Genomic DNA, 17,705 nt, shown 5'->3' with positions numbered 1-17,705 from the left:
ACAGCTTTTCCTTGCCAATATCTCTCTTTTGCAAAGAGCTGCGCATTGGAAAATTCAGGGCTATGTCGTGTAGATGATGGCCTAACAGGAGACTTTAAAATTATCTTTGTAGTGTCCTTCGTTTGGGAGAAAAATGCAAAGGTACAAGACAGCTTTTCCTTGCCAATATCTCTCTTTTGCAAAGAGCTGCGCATTGGAAAATTCAGGGCTATACCGTGTAGATGAAGCACTATCAGGAGGCTTTAAAATTTTCTTTCTAGTGTCCTTCGTTTGGGAGAAAAATGCAAAGGTACAAGACAGCTTTTCCTTGCCAATATCTCTCCTTTGCAAAGAGCTGCGCATTGGAAAATTCAGGGCTATGCCGTGTAGATGATGGCCTAACAGGAGGCTTTAAAATTTTCTTTCTAGTGTCCTTCGTTTGGGAGAAAAATGCAAAGGTACAAGACAGCTTTTCCTTGCCAATATCTCTCTTTTGCAAAGAGCTACGCATTGGAAAATTCAGGGCTATGTCGTGTAGATGATGGCCTAACAGGAGGCTTTAAAATTTTCTTTCTAGTGTCCTTCGTTTGGGAGAAAAATGCAAAGGTACAAGACAGCTTTTCCTTGCCAATATCTCTCTTTTGCAAAGAGCTGCGCATTGGAAAATTCAGGGCTATGTCGTGTAGATGATGGCCTAACAGGAGGCTTTAAAATTTTCTTTCTAGTGTCCTTCGTTTGGGAGAAAAATGCAAAGGTACAAGACAGCTTTTCCTTGCCAATATCTCTCTTTTGCAAAGAGCTGCGCATTGGAAAATTCAGGGCTATGTCGTGTAGATGATGGCCTAACAGGAGGCTTTAAAATTTTCTTTCTAGTGTCCTTCGTTTGGGAGAAAAATGCAAAGGTACAAGACAGCTTTTCCTTGCCAATATCTCTCTTTTGCAAAGAGCTGCGCATTGGAAAATTCAGGGCTATGTCGTGTAGATGATGGCCTAACAGGAGACTTTAAAATTATCTTTGTAGTGTCCTTCGTTTGGGAGAAAAATGCAAAGGTACAAGACAGCTTTTCCTTGCCAATATCTCTCTTTTGCAAAGAGCTGCGCATTGGAAAATTCAGGGCTATACCGTGTAGATGAAGCACTATCAGGAGGCTTTAAAATTTTCTTTCTAGTGTCCTTCGTTTGGGAGAAAAATGCAAAGGTACAAGACAGCTTTTCCTTGCCAATATCTCTCTTTTGCAAAGAGCTGCGCATTGGAAAATTCAGGGCTATGTCGTGTAGATGATGGCCTAACAGGAGGCTTTAAAATTATATTTCTAGTGTCCTTCGTTTGGGAGAAAAATGCAAAGGTACAAGACAGCTTTTCCTTGCCAATATCTCTCTTTTGCAAAGAGCTGCGCATTGGAAAATTCAGGGCTATGTCGTGTAGATGATGGCCTAACAGGAGGCTTTAAAATTATATTTCTAGTGTCCTTCGTTTGGGAGAAAAATGCAAAGGTACAAGACAGCTTTTCCTTGCCAATATCTCTCTTTTGCAAAGAGCTACGCATTGGAAAATTCAGGGCTATGTCGTGTAGATGATGGCCTAACAGGAGGCTTTAAAATTTTCTTTCTAGTGTCCTTCGTTTGGGAGAAAAATGCAAAGGTACAAGACAGCTTTTCCTTGCCAATATCTCTCTTTTGCAAAGAGCTGCGCATTGGAAAATTCAGGGCTATGTCGTGTAGATGATGGCCTAACAGGAGGCTTTAAAATTTTCTTTCTAGTGTCCTTCGTTTGGGAGAAAAATGCAAAGGTACAAGACAGCTTTTCCTTGCCAATATCTCTCTTTTGCAAAGAGCTGCGCATTGGAAAATTCAGGGCTATGTCGTGTAGATGATGGCCTAACAGGAGGCTTTAAAATTTTCTTTCTAGTGTCCTTCGTTTGGGAGAAAAATGCAAAGGTACAAGACAGCTTTTCCTTGCCAATATCTCTCTTTTGCAAAGAGCTGCGCATTGGAAAATTCAGGGCTATGTCGTGTAGATGATGGCCTAACAGGAGACTTTAAAATTATCTTTGTAGTGTCCTTCGTTTGGGAGAAAAATGCAAAGGTACAAGACAGCTTTTCCTTGCCAATATCTCTCTTTTGCAAAGAGCTGCGCATTGGAAAATTCAGGGCTATACCGTGTAGATGAAGCACTATCAGGAGGCTTTAAAATTTTCTTTCTAGTGTCCTTCGTTTGGGAGAAAAATGCAAAGGTACAAGACAGCTTTTCCTTGCCAATATCTCTCCTTTGCAAAGAGCTGCGCATTGGAAAATTCAGGGCTATGCCGTGTAGATGATGGCCTAACAGGAGGCTTTAAAATTTTCTTTCTAGTGTCCTTCGTTTGGGAGAAAAATGCAAAGGTACAAGACAGCTTTTCCTTGCCAATATCTCTCTTTTGCAAAGAGCTACGCATTGGAAAATTCAGGGCTATGTCGTGTAGATGATGGCCTAACAGGAGGCTTTAAAATTTTCTTTCTAGTGTCCTTCGTTTGGGAGAAAAATGCAAAGGTACAAGACAGCTTTTCCTTGCCAATATCTCTCTTTTGCAAAGAGCTGCGCATTGGAAAATTCAGGGCTATGTCGTGTAGATGATGGCCTAACAGGAGGCTTTAAAATTTTCTTTCTAGTGTCCTTCGTTTGGGAGAAAAATGCAAAGGTACAAGACAGCTTTTCCTTGCCAATATCTCTCTTTTGCAAAGAGCTGCGCATTGGAAAATTCAGGGCTATGTCGTGTAGATGATGGCCTAACAGGAGGCTTTAAAATTTTCTTTCTAGTGTCCTTCGTTTGGGAGAAAAATGCAAAGGTACAAGACAGCTTTTCCTTGCCAATATCTCTCTTTTGCAAAGAGCTGCGCATTGGAAAATTCAGGGCTATGTCGTGTAGATGATGGCCTAACAGGAGACTTTAAAATTATCTTTGTAGTGTCCTTCGTTTGGGAGAAAAATGCAAAGGTACAAGACAGCTTTTCCTTGCCAATATCTCTCTTTTGCAAAGAGCTGCGCATTGGAAAATTCAGGGCTATACCGTGTAGATGAAGCACTATCAGGAGGCTTTAAAATTTTCTTTCTAGTGTCCTTCGTTTGGGAGAAAAATGCAAAGGTACAAGACAGCTTTTCCTTGCCAATATCTCTCCTTTGCAAAGAGCTGCGCATTGGAAAATTCAGGGCTATGCCGTGTAGATGATGGCCTAACAGGAGGCTTTAAAATTTTCTTTCTAGTGTCCTTCGTTTGGGAGAAAAATGCAAAGGTACAAGACAGCTTTTCCTTGCCAATATCTCTCTTTTGCAAAGAGCTACGCATTGGAAAATTCAGGGCTATGTCGTGTAGATGATGGCCTAACAGGAGGCTTTAAAATTTTCTTTCTAGTGTCCTTGGTTTGGGAGAAAAATGCAAAGGTACAAGACAGCTTTTCCTTGCCAATATCTCTCTTTTGCAAAGAGCTGCGCTTTGGAAAATTCAGGGCTATGTCGTGTAGATGATGGCCTAACAGGAGGCTTTAAAATTATCTTTCTAGTGTCCTTCGTTTGGGAGAAAAATGCAAAGGTACAAGACAGCTTTTCCTTGCCAATATCTCTCTTTTGCAAAGAGCTGCGCATTGGAAAATTCAGGGCTATACCGTGTAGATGAAGCACTATCAGGAGGCTTTAAAATTTTCATTCTAGTGTCCTTCGTTTGGGAGAAAAATGCAAAGGTACAAGACAGCTTTTCCTTGCCAATATCTCTCCTTTGCAAAGAGCTGTGCATTGGAAAATTCAGGGCTATGCCGTGTAGATGATGGCCTAACAGGAGGCTTTAAAATTTTCTTTCTAGTGTCCTTCGTTTGGGAGAAAAATGCAAAGGTACAAGACAGCTTTTCCTTGCCAATATCTCTCTTTTGCAAAGAGCTACGCATTGGAAAATTCAGGGCTATGTCGTGTAGATGATGGCCTAACAGGAGGCTTTAAAATTTTCTTTCTAGTGTCCTTGGTTTGGGAGAAAAATGCAAAGGTACAAGACAGCTTTTCCTTGCCAATATCTCTCTTTTGCAAAGAGCTGCGCTTTGGAAAATTCAGGGCTATGTCGTGTAGATGATGGCCTAACAGGAGGCTTTAAAATTATCTTTCTAGTGTCCTTCGTTTGGGAGAAAAATGCAAAGGTACAAGACAGCTTTTCCTTGCCAATATCTCTCTTTTGCAAAGAGCTGCGCATTGGAAAATTCAGGGCTATGTCGTGTAGATGATGGCCTAACAGGAGGCTTTAAAATTATATTTCTAGTGTCCTTCGTTTGGGAGAAAAATGCAAAGGTACAAGACAGCTTTTCCTTGCCAATATCTCTCTTTTGCAAAGAGCTACGCATTGGAAAATTCAGGGCTATGTCGTGTAGATGATGGCCTAACAGGAGGCTTTAAAATTTTCTTTCTAGTGTCCTTCGTTTGGGAGAAAAATGCAAAGGTACAAGACAGCTTTTCCTTGCCAATATCTCTCTTTTGCAAAGAGCTACGCATTGGAAAATTCAGGGCTATGTCGTGTAGATGATGGCCTAACAGGAGGCTTTAAAATTTTCTTTCTAGTGTCCTTCGTTTGGGAGAAAAATGCAAAGGTACAAGACAGCTTTTCCTTGCCAATATCTCTCTTTTGCAAAGAGCTGCGCATTGGAAAATTCAGGGCTATGTCGTGTAGATGATGGCCTAACAGGAGACTTTAAAATTATCTTTGTAGTGTCCTTCGTTTGGGAGAAAAATGCAAAGGTACAAGACAGCTTTTCCTTGCCAATATCTCTCTTTTGCAAAGAGCTGCGCATTGGAAAATTCAGGGCTATACCGTGTAGATGAAGCACTATCAGGAGGCTTTAAAATTTTCATTCTAGTGTCCTTCGTTTGGGAGAAAAATGCAAAGGTACAAGACAGCTTTTCCTTGCCAATATCTCTCCTTTGCAAAGAGCTGCGCATTGGAAAATTCAGGGCTATGCCGTGTAGATGATGGCCTAACAGGAGGCTTTAAAATTTTCTTTCTAGTGTCCTTCGTTTGGGAGAAAAATGCAAAGGTACAAGACAGCTTTTCCTTGCCAATATCTCTCTTTTGCAAAGAGCTGCGCATTGGAAAATTCAGGGCTATGTCGTGTAGATGATGGCCTAACAGGAGGCTTTAAAATTTTCTTTCTAGTGTCCTTCGTTTGGGAGAAAAATGCAAAGGTACAAGACAGCTTTTCCTTGCCAATATCTCTCTTTTGCAAAGAGCTGCACATTGGAAAATTCAGGGCTATGTCGTGTAGATGATGGCCTAACAGGAGACTTTAAAATTATCTTTGTAGTGTCCTTCGTTTGGGAGAAAAATGCAAAGGTACAAGACAGCTTTTCCTTGCCAATATCTCTCTTTTGCAAAGAGCTGCGCATTGGAAAATTCAGGGCTATACCGTGTAGATGAAGCACTATCAGGAGGCTTTAAAATTTTCATTCTAGTGTCCTTCGTTTGGGAGAAAAATGCAAAGGTACAAGACAGCTTTTCCTTGCCAATATCTCTCCTTTGCAAAGAGCTGCGCATTGGAAAATTCAGGGCTATGCCGTGTAGATGATGGCCTAACAGGAGGCTTTAAAATTTTCTTTCTAGTGTCCTTCGTTTGGGAGAAAAATGCAAAGGTACAAGACAGCTTTTCCTTGCCAATATCTATCTTTTGCAAAGAGCTGCGCATTGGAAAATTCAGGGCTATGTCGTGTAGATGATGGCCTAACAGGAGGCTTTAAAATTATATTTCTAGTGTCCTTCGTTTGGGAGAAAAATGCAAAGGTACAAGACAGCTTTTCCTTGCCAATATCTCTCTTTTGCAAAGAGCTACGCATTGGAAAATTCAGGGCTATGTCGTGTAGATGATGGCCTAACAGGAGGCTTTAAAATTTTCTTTCTAGTTTCCTTCGTTTGGGAGAAAAATGCAAAGGTACAAGACAGCTTTTCCTTGCCAATATCTCTCTTTTGCAAAGAGCTGCGCATTGGAAAATTCAGGGCTATGTCGTGTAGATGATGGCCTAACAGGAGACTTTAAAATTATCTTTGTAGTGTCCTTCGTTTGGGAGAAAAATGCAAAGGTACATGACAGCTTTTCCTTGCCAATATCTCTCTTTTGCAAAGAGCTGCGCATTGGAAAATTCAGGGCTATACCGTGTAGATGAAGCACTATCAGGAGGCTTTAAAATTTTCATTCTAGTGTCCTTCGTTTGGGAGAAAAATGCAAAGGTACAAGACAGCTTTTCCTTGCCAATATCTCTCCTTTGCAAAGAGCTGCGCATTGGAAAATTCAGGGCTATGCCGTGTAGATGATGGCCTAACAGGAGGCTTTAAAATTTTCTTTCTAGTGTCCTTCGTTTGGGAGAAAAATGCAAAGGTACAAGACAGCTTTTCCTTGCCAATATCTCTCTTTTGCAAAGAGCTACGCATTGGAAAATTCAGGGCTATGTCGTGTAGATGATGGCCTAACAGGAGGCTTTAAAATTTTCTTTCTAGTGTCCTTGGTTTGGGAGAAAAATGCAAAGGTACAAGACAGCTTTTCCTTGCCAATATCTCTCTTTTGCAAAGAGCTGCGCTTTGGAAAATTCAGGGCTATGTCGTGTAGATGATGGCCTAACATGAGGCTTTAAAATTATCTTTCTAGTGTCCTTCGTTTGGGAGAAAAATGCAAAGGTACAAGACAGCTTTTCCTTGCCAATATCTCTCTTTTGCAAAGAGCTGCGCATTGGAAAATTCAGGGCTATGTCGTGTAGATGATGGCCTAACAGGAGGCTTTAAAATTATATTTCTAGTGTCCTTCGTTTGGGAGAAAAATGCAAAGGTACAAGACAGCTTTTCCTTGCCAATATCTCTCTTTTGCAAAGAGCTACGCATTGGAAAATTCAGGGCTATGTCGTGTAGATGATGGCCTAACAGGAGGCTTTAAAATTTTCTTTCTAGTGTCCTTCGTTTGGGAGAAAAATGCAAAGGTACAAGACAGCTTTTCCTTGCCAATATCTCTCTTTTGCAAAGAGCTACGCATTGGAAAATTCAGGGCTATGTCGTGTAGATGATGGCCTAACAGGAGGCTTTAAAATTTTCTTTCTAGTGTCCTTGGTTTGGGAGAAAAATGCAAAGGTACAAGACAGCTTTTCCTTGCCAATATCTCTCTTTTGCAAAGAGCTGCGCTTTGGAAAATTCAGGGCTATGTCGTGTAGATGATGGCCTAACAGGAGGCTTTAAAATTATCTTTCTAGTGTCCTTCGTTTGGGAGAAAAATGCAAAGGTACAAGACAGCTTTTCCTTGCCAATATCTCTCTTTTGCAAAGAGCTGCGCATTGGAAAATTCAGGGCTATGTCGTGTAGATGATGGCCTAACAGGAGGCTTTAAAATTATATTTCTAGTGTCCTTCGTTTGGGAGAAAAATGCAAAGGTACAAGACAGCTTTTCCTTGCCAATATCTCTCTTTTGCAAAGAGCTGCGCATTGGAAAATTCAGGGCTATGTCGTGTAGATGATGGCCTAACAGGAGGCTTTAAAATTATATTTCTAGTGTCCTTCGTTTGGGAGAAAAATGCAAAGGTACAAGACAGCTTTTCCTTGCCAATATCTCTCTTTTGCAAAGAGCTACGCATTGGAAAATTCAGGGCTATGTCGTGTAGATGATGGCCTAACAGGAGGCTTTAAAATTTTCTTTCTAGTGTCCTTCGTTTGGGAGAAAAATGCAAAGGTACAAGACAGCTTTTCCTTGCCAATATCTCTCTTTTGCAAAGAGCTGCGCATTGGAAAATTCAGGGCTATGTCGTGTAGATGATGGCCTAACAGGAGGCTTTAAAATTTTCTTTCTAGTGTCCTTCGTTTGGGAGAAAAATGCAAAGGTACAAGACAGCTTTTCCTTGCCAATATCTCTCTTTTGCAAAGAGCTGCGCATTGGAAAATTCAGGGCTATGTCGTGTAGATGATGGCCTAACAGGAGGCTTTAAAATTTTCTTTCTAGTGTCCTTCGTTTGGGAGAAAAATGCAAAGGTACAAGACAGCTTTTCCTTGCCAATATCTCTCTTTTGCAAAGAGCTGCGCATTGGAAAATTCAGGGCTATGTCGTGTAGATGATGGCCTAACAGGAGACTTTAAAATTATCTTTGTAGTGTCCTTCGTTTGGGAGAAAAATGCAAAGGTACAAGACAGCTTTTCCTTGCCAATATCTCTCTTTTGCAAAGAGCTGCGCATTGGAAAATTCAGGGCTATACCGTGTAGATGAAGCACTATCAGGAGGCTTTAAAATTTTCTTTCTAGTGTCCTTCGTTTGGGAGAAAAATGCAAAGGTACAAGACAGCTTTTCCTTGCCAATATCTCTCCTTTGCAAAGAGCTGCGCATTGGAAAATTCAGGGCTATGCCGTGTAGATGATGGCCTAACAGGAGGCTTTAAAATTTTCTTTCTAGTGTCCTTCGTTTGGGAGAAAAATGCAAAGGTACAAGACAGCTTTTCCTTGCCAATATCTCTCTTTTGCAAAGAGCTACGCATTGGAAAATTCAGGGCTATGTCGTGTAGATGATGGCCTAACAGGAGGCTTTAAAATTTTCTTTCTAGTGTCCTTCGTTTGGGAGAAAAATGCAAAGGTACAAGACAGCTTTTCCTTGCCAATATCTCTCTTTTGCAAAGAGCTGCGCATTGGAAAATTCAGGGCTATGTCGTGTAGATGATGGCCTAACAGGAGGCTTTAAAATTTTCTTTCTAGTGTCCTTCGTTTGGGAGAAAAATGCAAAGGTACAAGACAGCTTTTCCTTGCCAATATCTCTCTTTTGCAAAGAGCTGCGCATTGGAAAATTCAGGGCTATGTCGTGTAGATGATGGCCTAACAGGAGGCTTTAAAATTTTCTTTCTAGTGTCCTTCGTTTGGGAGAAAAATGCAAAGGTACAAGACAGCTTTTCCTTGCCAATATCTCTCTTTTGCAAAGAGCTGCGCATTGGAAAATTCAGGGCTATGTCGTGTAGATGATGGCCTAACAGGAGACTTTAAAATTATCTTTGTAGTGTCCTTCGTTTGGGAGAAAAATGCAAAGGTACAAGACAGCTTTTCCTTGCCAATATCTCTCTTTTGCAAAGAGCTGCGCATTGGAAAATTCAGGGCTATACCGTGTAGATGAAGCACTATCAGGAGGCTTTAAAATTTTCTTTCTAGTGTCCTTCGTTTGGGAGAAAAATGCAAAGGTACAAGACAGCTTTTCCTTGCCAATATCTCTCCTTTGCAAAGAGCTGCGCATTGGAAAATTCAGGGCTATGCCGTGTAGATGATGGCCTAACAGGAGGCTTTAAAATTTTCTTTCTAGTGTCCTTCGTTTGGGAGAAAAATGCAAAGGTACAAGACAGCTTTTCCTTGCCAATATCTCTCTTTTGCAAAGAGCTACGCATTGGAAAATTCAGGGCTATGTCGTGTAGATGATGGCCTAACAGGAGGCTTTAAAATTTTCTTTCTAGTGTCCTTGGTTTGGGAGAAAAATGCAAAGGTACAAGACAGCTTTTCCTTGCCAATATCTCTCTTTTGCAAAGAGCTGCGCTTTGGAAAATTCAGGGCTATGTCGTGTAGATGATGGCCTAACAGGAGGCTTTAAAATTATCTTTCTAGTGTCCTTCGTTTGGGAGAAAAATGCAAAGGTACAAGACAGCTTTTCCTTGCCAATATCTCTCTTTTGCAAAGAGCTGCGCATTGGAAAATTCAGGGCTATACCGTGTAGATGAAGCACTATCAGGAGGCTTTAAAATTTTCATTCTAGTGTCCTTCGTTTGGGAGAAAAATGCAAAGGTACAAGACAGCTTTTCCTTGCCAATATCTCTCCTTTGCAAAGAGCTGTGCATTGGAAAATTCAGGGCTATGCCGTGTAGATGATGGCCTAACAGGAGGCTTTAAAATTTTCTTTCTAGTGTCCTTCGTTTGGGAGAAAAATGCAAAGGTACAAGACAGCTTTTCCTTGCCAATATCTCTCTTTTGCAAAGAGCTACGCATTGGAAAATTCAGGGCTATGTCGTGTAGATGATGGCCTAACAGGAGGCTTTAAAATTTTCTTTCTAGTGTCCTTGGTTTGGGAGAAAAATGCAAAGGTACAAGACAGCTTTTCCTTGCCAATATCTCTCTTTTGCAAAGAGCTGCGCTTTGGAAAATTCAGGGCTATGTCGTGTAGATGATGGCCTAACAGGAGGCTTTAAAATTATATTTCTAGTGTCCTTCGTTTGGGAGAAAAATGCAAAGGTACAAGACAGCTTTTCCTTGCCAATATCTCTCTTTTGCAAAGAGCTGCGCATTGGAAAATTCAGGGCTATGTCGTGTAGATGATGGCCTAACAGGAGGCTTTAAAATTATATTTCTAGTGTCCTTCGTTTGGGAGAAAAATGCAAAGGTACAAGACAGCTTTTCCTTGCCAATATCTCTCTTTTGCAAAGAGCTACGCATTGGAAAATTCAGGGCTATGTCGTGTAGATGATGGCCTAACAGGAGGCTTTAAAATTTTCTTTCTAGTGTCCTTCGTTTGGGAGAAAAATGCAAAGGTACAAGACAGCTTTTCCTTGCCAATATCTCTCTTTTGCAAAGAGCTACGCATTGGAAAATTCAGGGCTATGTCGTGTAGATGATGGCCTAACAGGAGGCTTTAAAATTTTCTTTCTAGTGTCCTTGGTTTGGGAGAAAAATGCAAAGGTTCAAGACAGCTTTTCCTTGCCAATATCTCTCTTTTGCAAAGAGCTGCGCTTTGGAAAATTCAGGGCTATGTCGTGTAGATGATGGCCTAACAGGAGGCTTTAAAATTATCTTTCTAGTGTCCTTCGTTTGGGAGAAAAATGCAAAGGTACAAGACAGCTTTTCCTTGCCAATATCTCTCTTTTGCAAAGAGCTGCGCATTGGAAAATTCAGGGCTATGTCGTGTAGATGATGGCCTAACAGGAGGCTTTAAAATTATATTTCTAGTGTCCTTCGTTTGGGAGAAAAATGCAAAGGTACAAGACAGCTTTTCCTTGCCAATATCTCTCTTTTGCAAAGAGCTACGCATTGGAAAATTCAGGGCTATGTCGTGTAGATGATGGCCTAACAGGAGGCTTTAAAATTTTCTTTCTAGTGTCCTTCGTTTGGGAGAAAAATGCAAAGGTACAAGACAGCTTTTCCTTGCCAATATCTCTCTTTTGCAAAGAGCTGCGCATTGGAAAATTCAGGGCTATGTCGTGTAGATGATGGCCTAACAGGAGGCTTTAAAATTTTCTTTCTAGTGTCCTTCGTTTGGGAGAAAAATGCAAAGGTACAAGACAGCTTTTCCTTGCCAATATCTCTCTTTTGCAAAGAGCTGCGCATTGGAAAATTCAGGGCTATGTCGTGTAGATGATGGCCTAACAGGAGGCTTTAAAATTTTCTTTCTAGTGTCCTTCGTTTGGGAGAAAAATGCAAAGGTACAAGACAGCTTTTCCTTGCCAATATCTCTCTTTTGCAAAGAGCTGCGCATTGGAAAATTCAGGGCTATGTCGTGTAGATGATGGCCTAACAGGAGACTTTAAAATTATCTTTGTAGTGTCCTTCGTTTGGGAGAAAAATGCAAAGGTACAAGACAGCTTTTCCTTGCCAATATCTCTCTTTTGCAAAGAGCTGCGCATTGGAAAATTCAGGGCTATACCGTGTAGATGAAGCACTATCAGGAGGCTTTAAAATTTTCATTCTAGTGTCCTTCGTTTGGGAGAAAAATGCAAAGGTACAAGACAGCTTTTCCTTGCCAATATCTCTCCTTTGCAAAGAGCTGCGCATTGGAAAATTCAGGGCTATGCCGTGTAGATGATGGCCTAACAGGAGGCTTTAAAATTTTCTTTCTAGTGTCCTTCGTTTGGGAGAAAAATGCAAAGGTACAAGACAGCTTTTCCTTGCCAATATCTCTCTTTTGCAAAGAGCTGCGCATTGGAAAATTCAGGGCTATGTCGTGTAGATGATGGCCTAACAGGAGGCTTTAAAATTTTCTTTCTAGTGTCCTTCGTTTGGGAGAAAAATGCAAAGGTACAAGACAGCTTTTCCTTGCCAATATCTCTCTTTTGCAAAGAGCTGCACATTGGAAAATTCAGGGCTATGTCGTGTAGATGATGGCCTAACAGGAGACTTTAAAATTATCTTTGTAGTGTCCTTCGTTTGGGAGAAAAATGCAAAGGTACAAGACAGCTTTTCCTTGCCAATATCTCTCTTTTGCAAAGAGCTGCGCATTGGAAAATTCAGGGCTATACCGTGTAGATGAAGCACTATCAGGAGGCTTTAAAATTTTCATTCTAGTGTCCTTCGTTTGGGAGAAAAATGCAAAGGTACAAGACAGCTTTTCCTTGCCAATATCTCTCCTTTGCAAAGAGCTGCGCATTGGAAAATTCAGGGCTATGCCGTGTAGATGATGGCCTAACAGGAGGCTTTAAAATTTTCTTTCTAGTGTCCTTCGTTTGGGAGAAAAATGCAAAGGTACAAGACAGCTTTTCCTTGCCAATATCTCTCTTTTGCAAAGAGCTACGCATTGGAAAATTCAGGGCTATGTCGTGTAGATGATGGCCTAACAGGAGGCTTTAAAATTTTCTTTCTAGTGTCCTTGGTTTGGGAGAAAAATGCAAAGGTACAAGACAGCTTTTCCTTGCCAATATCTCTCTTTTGCAAAGAGCTGCGCTTTGGAAAATTCAGGGCTATGTCGTGTAGATGATGGCCTAACAGGAGGCTTTAAAATTATCTTTCTAGTGTCCTTCGTTTGGGAGAAAAATGCAAAGGTACAAGACAGCTTTTCCTTGCCAATATCTCTCTTTTGCAAAGAGCTGCGCATTGGAAAATTCAGGGCTATGTCGTGTAGATGATGGCCTAACAGGAGGCTTTAAAATTATATTTCTAGTGTCCTTCGTTTGGGAGAAAAATGCAAAGGTACAAGACAGCTTTTCCTTGCCAATATCTCTCTTTTGCAAAGAGCTACGCATTGGAAAATTCAGGGCTATGTCGTGTAGATGATGGCCTAACAGGAGGCTTTAAAATTTTCTTTCTAGTGTCCTTGGTTTGGGAGAAAAATGCAAAGGTACAAGACAGCTTTTCCTTGCCAATATCTCTCTTTTGCAAAGAGCTGCGCTTTGGAAAATTCAGGGCTATGTCGTGTAGATGATGGCCTAACAGGAGGCTTTAAAATTATCTTTCTAGTGTCCTTCGTTTGGGAGAAAAATGCAAAGGTACAAGACAGCTTTTCCTTGCCAATATCTCTCTTTTGCAAAGAGCTGCGCATTGGAAAATTCAGGGCTATGTCGTGTAGATGATGGCCTAACAGGAGGCTTTAAAATTATATTTCTAGTGTCCTTCGTTTGGGAGAAAAATGCAAAGGTACAAGACAGCTTTTCCTTGCCAATATCTCTCTTTTGCAAAGAGCTACGCATTGGAAAATTCAGGGCTATGTCGTGTAGATGATGGCCTAACAGGAGGCTTTAAAATTTTCTTTCTAGTGTCCTTGGTTTGGGAGAAAAATGCAAAGGTACAAGACAGCTTTTCCTTGCCAATATCTCTCTTTTGCAAAGAGCTGCGCTTTGGAAAATTCAGGGCTATGTCGTGTAGATGATGGCCTAACAGGAGGCTTTAAAATTATCTTTCTAGTGTCCTTCGTTTGGGAGAAAAATGCAAAGGTACAAGACAGCTTTTCCTTGCCAATATCTCTCTTTTGCAAAGAGCTACGCATTGGAAAATTCAGGGCTATGTCGTGTAGATGATGGCCTAACAGGAGGCTTTAAAATTTTCTTTCTAGTGTCCTTCGTTTGGGAGAAAAATGCAAAGGTACAAGACAGCTTTTCCTTGCCAATATCTCTCTTTTGCAAAGAGCTACGCATTGGAAAATTCAGGGCTATGTCGTGTAGATGATGGCCTAACAGGAGGCTTTAAAATTTTCTTTCTAGTGTCCTTCGTTTGGGAGAAAAATGCAAAGGTACAAGACAGCTTTTCCTTGCCAATATCTCTCTTTTGCAAAGAGCTGCGCATTGGAAAATGCAGGGCTATGTCGTGTAGATGATGGCCTAACAGGAGGCTTTAAAATTTTCTTTCTAGTGTCCTTCGTTTGGGAGAAAAATGCAAAGGTACAAGACAGCTTTTCCTTGCCAATATCTCTCTTTTGCAAAGAGCTGCGCATTGGAAAATTCAGGGCTATGTCGTGTAGATGATGGCCTAACAGGATGCTTTAAAATTATCTTTCTAGTGTCCTTCGTTTGGGAGAAAAATGCAAAGGTACAAGACAGCTTTTCCTTGCCAATATCTCTCTTTTGCAAAGAGCTGCGCATTGGAAAATTCAGGGCTATGTCGTGTAGATGATGGCCTAACAGGAGGCTTTAAAATTTTCTTTCTAGTGTCCTTCGTTTGGGAGAAAAATGCAAAGGTACAAGACAGCTTTTCCTTGCCAATATCTCTCTTTTGCAAAGAGCTACGCATTGGAAAATTCAGGGCTATGTCGTGTAGATGATGGCCTAACAGGAGGCTTTAAAATTTTCTTTCTAGTGTCCTTCGTTTGGGAGAAAAATGCAAAGGTACAAGACAGCTTTTCCTTGCCAATATCTCTCTTTTGCAAAGAGCTGCGCATTGGAAAATGCAGGGCTATGTCGTGTAGATGATGGCCTAACAGGAGGCTTTAAAATTTTATTTCTAGTGACCTTCGTTTGGGAGAAAAATGCAAAGGTACAAGACAGCTTTTCCTTGCCAATATCTCTCTTTTGCAAAGAGCTGCGCATTGGAAAATTCAGGGCTATGTCGTGTAGATGATGGCCTAACAGGAGGCTTTAAAATTTTAATTCTAGTGTCCTTCGTTTGGGAGAAAAATGCAAAGGTACAAGACAGCTTTTCCTTGCCAATATCTCTCTTTTGCAAAGAGCTGCGCATTGGAAAATTCAGGGCTATGTCGTGTAGATGATGGCCTAACAGGAGACTTTAAAATTATCTTTGTAGTGTCCTTCGTTTGGGAGAAAAATGCAAAGGTACAAGACAGCTTTTCCTTGCCAATATCTCTCTTTTGCAAAGAGCTGCGCATTGGAAAATTCAGGGCTATACCGTGTAGATGAAGCACTATCAGGAGGCTTTAAAATTTTCATTCTAGTGTCCTTCGTTTGGGAGAAAAATGCAAAGGTACAAGACAGCTTTTCCTTGCCAATATCTCTCCTTTGCAAAGAGCTGCGCATTGGAAAATTCAGGGCTATGCCGTGTAGATGATGGCCTAACAGGAGGCTTTAAAATTTTCTTTCTAGTGTCCTTCGTTTGGGAGAAAAATGCAAAGGTACAAGACAGCTTTTCCTTGCCAATATCTCTCTTTTGCAAAGAGCTACGCATTGGAAAATTCAGGGCTATGTCGTGTAGATGATGGCCTAACATGAGGCTTTAAAATTTTCTTTCTAGTGTCCTTGGTTTGGGAGAAAAATGCAAAGGTACAAGACAGCTTTTCCTTGCCAATATCTCTCTTTTGCAAAGAGCTGCGCTTTGGAAAATTCAGGGCTATGTCGTGTAGATGATGGCCTAACAGGAGGCTTTAAAATTATCTTTCTAGTGTCCTTCGTTTGGGAGAAAAATGCAAAGGTACAAGACAGCTTTTCCTTGCCAATATCTCTCTTTTGCAAAGAGCTGCGCATTGGAAAATTCAGGGCTATGTCGTGTAGATGATGGCCTAACAGGAGGCTTTAAAATTATATTTCTAGTGTCCTTCGTTTGGGAGAAAAATGCAAAGGTACAAGACAGCTTTTCCTTGCCAATATCTCTCTTTTGCAAAGAGCTACGCATTGGAAAATTCAGGGCTATGTCGTGTAGATGATGGCCTAACAGGAGGCTTTAAAATTTTCTTTCTAGTGTCCTTCGTTTGGGAGAAAAATGCAAAGGTACAAGACAGCTTTTCCTTGCCAATATCTCTCTTTTGCAAAGAGCTACGCATTGGAAAATTCAGGGCTATGTCGTGTAGATGATGGCCTAACAGGAGGCTTTAAAATTTTCTTTCTAGTGTCCTTCGTTTGGGAGAAAAATGCAAAGGTACAAGACAGCTTTTCCTTGCCAATATCTCTCTTTTGCAAAGAGCTGCGCATTGGAAAATGCAGGGCTATGTCGTGTAGATGATGGCCTAACAGGAGGCTTTAAAATTTTCTTTCTAGTGTCCTTCGTTTGGGAGAAAAATGCAAAGGTACAAGACAGCTTTTCCTTGCCAATATCTCTCTTTTGCAAAGAGCTGCGCATTGGAAAATTCAGGGCTATGTCGTGTAGATGATGGCCTAACAGGAGGCTTTAAAATTATCTTTCTAGTGTCCTTCGTTTGGGAGAAAAATGCAAAGGTACAAGACAGCTTTTCCTTGCCAATATCTCTCTTTTGCAAAGAGCTGCGCATTGGAAAATTCAGGGCTATGTCGTGTAGATGATGGTCTAACAGGATGCTTTAAAATTATCTTTCTAGTGTCCTTCGTTTGGGAGAAAAATGCAAAGGTACAAGACAGCTTTTCCTTGCCAATATCTCTCTTTTGCAAAGAGCTGCGCATTGGAAAATGCAGGGCTATGTCGTGTAGATGATGGCCTAACAGGAGGCTTTAAAATTTTAATTCTAGTGTCCTTCGTTTGGGAGAAAAATGCAAAGGTACAAGACAGCTTTTCCTTGCCAATATCTCTCCTTTGCAAAGAGCTGCGCATTGGAAAATTCAGGGCTATGCCGTGTAGATGATGGCCTAACAGGAGGCTTTAAAATTTTCTTTCTAGTGTCCTTCGTTTGGGAGAAAAATGCAAAGGTACAAGACAGCTTTTCCTTGCCAATATCTCTCTTTTGCAAAGAGCTACGCATTGGAAAATTCAGGGCTATGTCGTGTAGATGATGGCCTAACAGGAGGCTTTAAAATTTTCTTTCTAGTGTCCTTGGTTTGGGAGAAAAATGCAAAGGTACAAGACAGCTTTTCCTTGCCAATATCTCTCTTTTGCAAAGAGCTGCGCTTTGGAAAATTCAGGGCTATGTCGTGTAGATGATGGCCTAACAGGAGGCTTTAAAATTATCTTTCTAGTGTCCTTCGTTTGGGAGAAAAATGCAAAGGTACAAGACAGCTTTTCCTTGCCAATATCTCTCTTTTGCAAAGAGCTGCGCATTGGAAAATTCAGGGCTATGTCGTGTAGATGATGGCCTAACAGGAGGCTTTAAAATTATATTTCTAGTGTCCTTCGTTTGGGAGAAAAATGCAAAGGTACAAGACAGCTTTTCCTTGCCAATATCTCTCTTTTGCAAAGAGTTACGCATTGGAAAATTCAGGGCTATGTCGTGTAGATGATGGCCTAACAGGAGGCTTTAAAATTTTCTTTCTAGTGTCCTTCGTTTGGGAGAAAAATGCAAAGGTACAAGACAGCTTTTCCTTGCCAATATCTCTCTTTTGCAAAGAGCTACGCATTGGAAAATTCAGGGCTATGTCGTGTAGATGATGGCCTAACAGAAGGCTTTAAAATTTTCTTTCTAGTGTCCTTGGTTTGGGAGAAAAATGCAAAGGTACAAGACAGCTTTTCCTTGCCAATATCTCTCTTTTGCAAAGAGCTGCGCATTGGAAAATTCAGGGCTATGTCGTGTAGATGATGGCCTAACAGGAGGCTTTAAAATTATCTTTCTAGTGTCCTTCGTTTGGGAGAAAAATGCAAAGGTACAAGACAGCTTTTCCTTGCCAATATCTCTCTTTTGCAAAGAGCTGCGCATTGGAAAATTCAGGGCTATGTCGTGTAGATGATGGCCTAACAGGATGC

Source organism: Pseudophryne corroboree, unplaced genomic scaffold, assembly GCF_028390025.1.
Source record: "Pseudophryne corroboree isolate aPseCor3 unplaced genomic scaffold, aPseCor3.hap2 scaffold_397, whole genome shotgun sequence".
Classification (NCBI taxonomy): Eukaryota; Metazoa; Chordata; class Amphibia; order Anura; family Myobatrachidae; genus Pseudophryne; species Pseudophryne corroboree.
Note: the sequence above shows the minus strand (reverse complement) of the source record.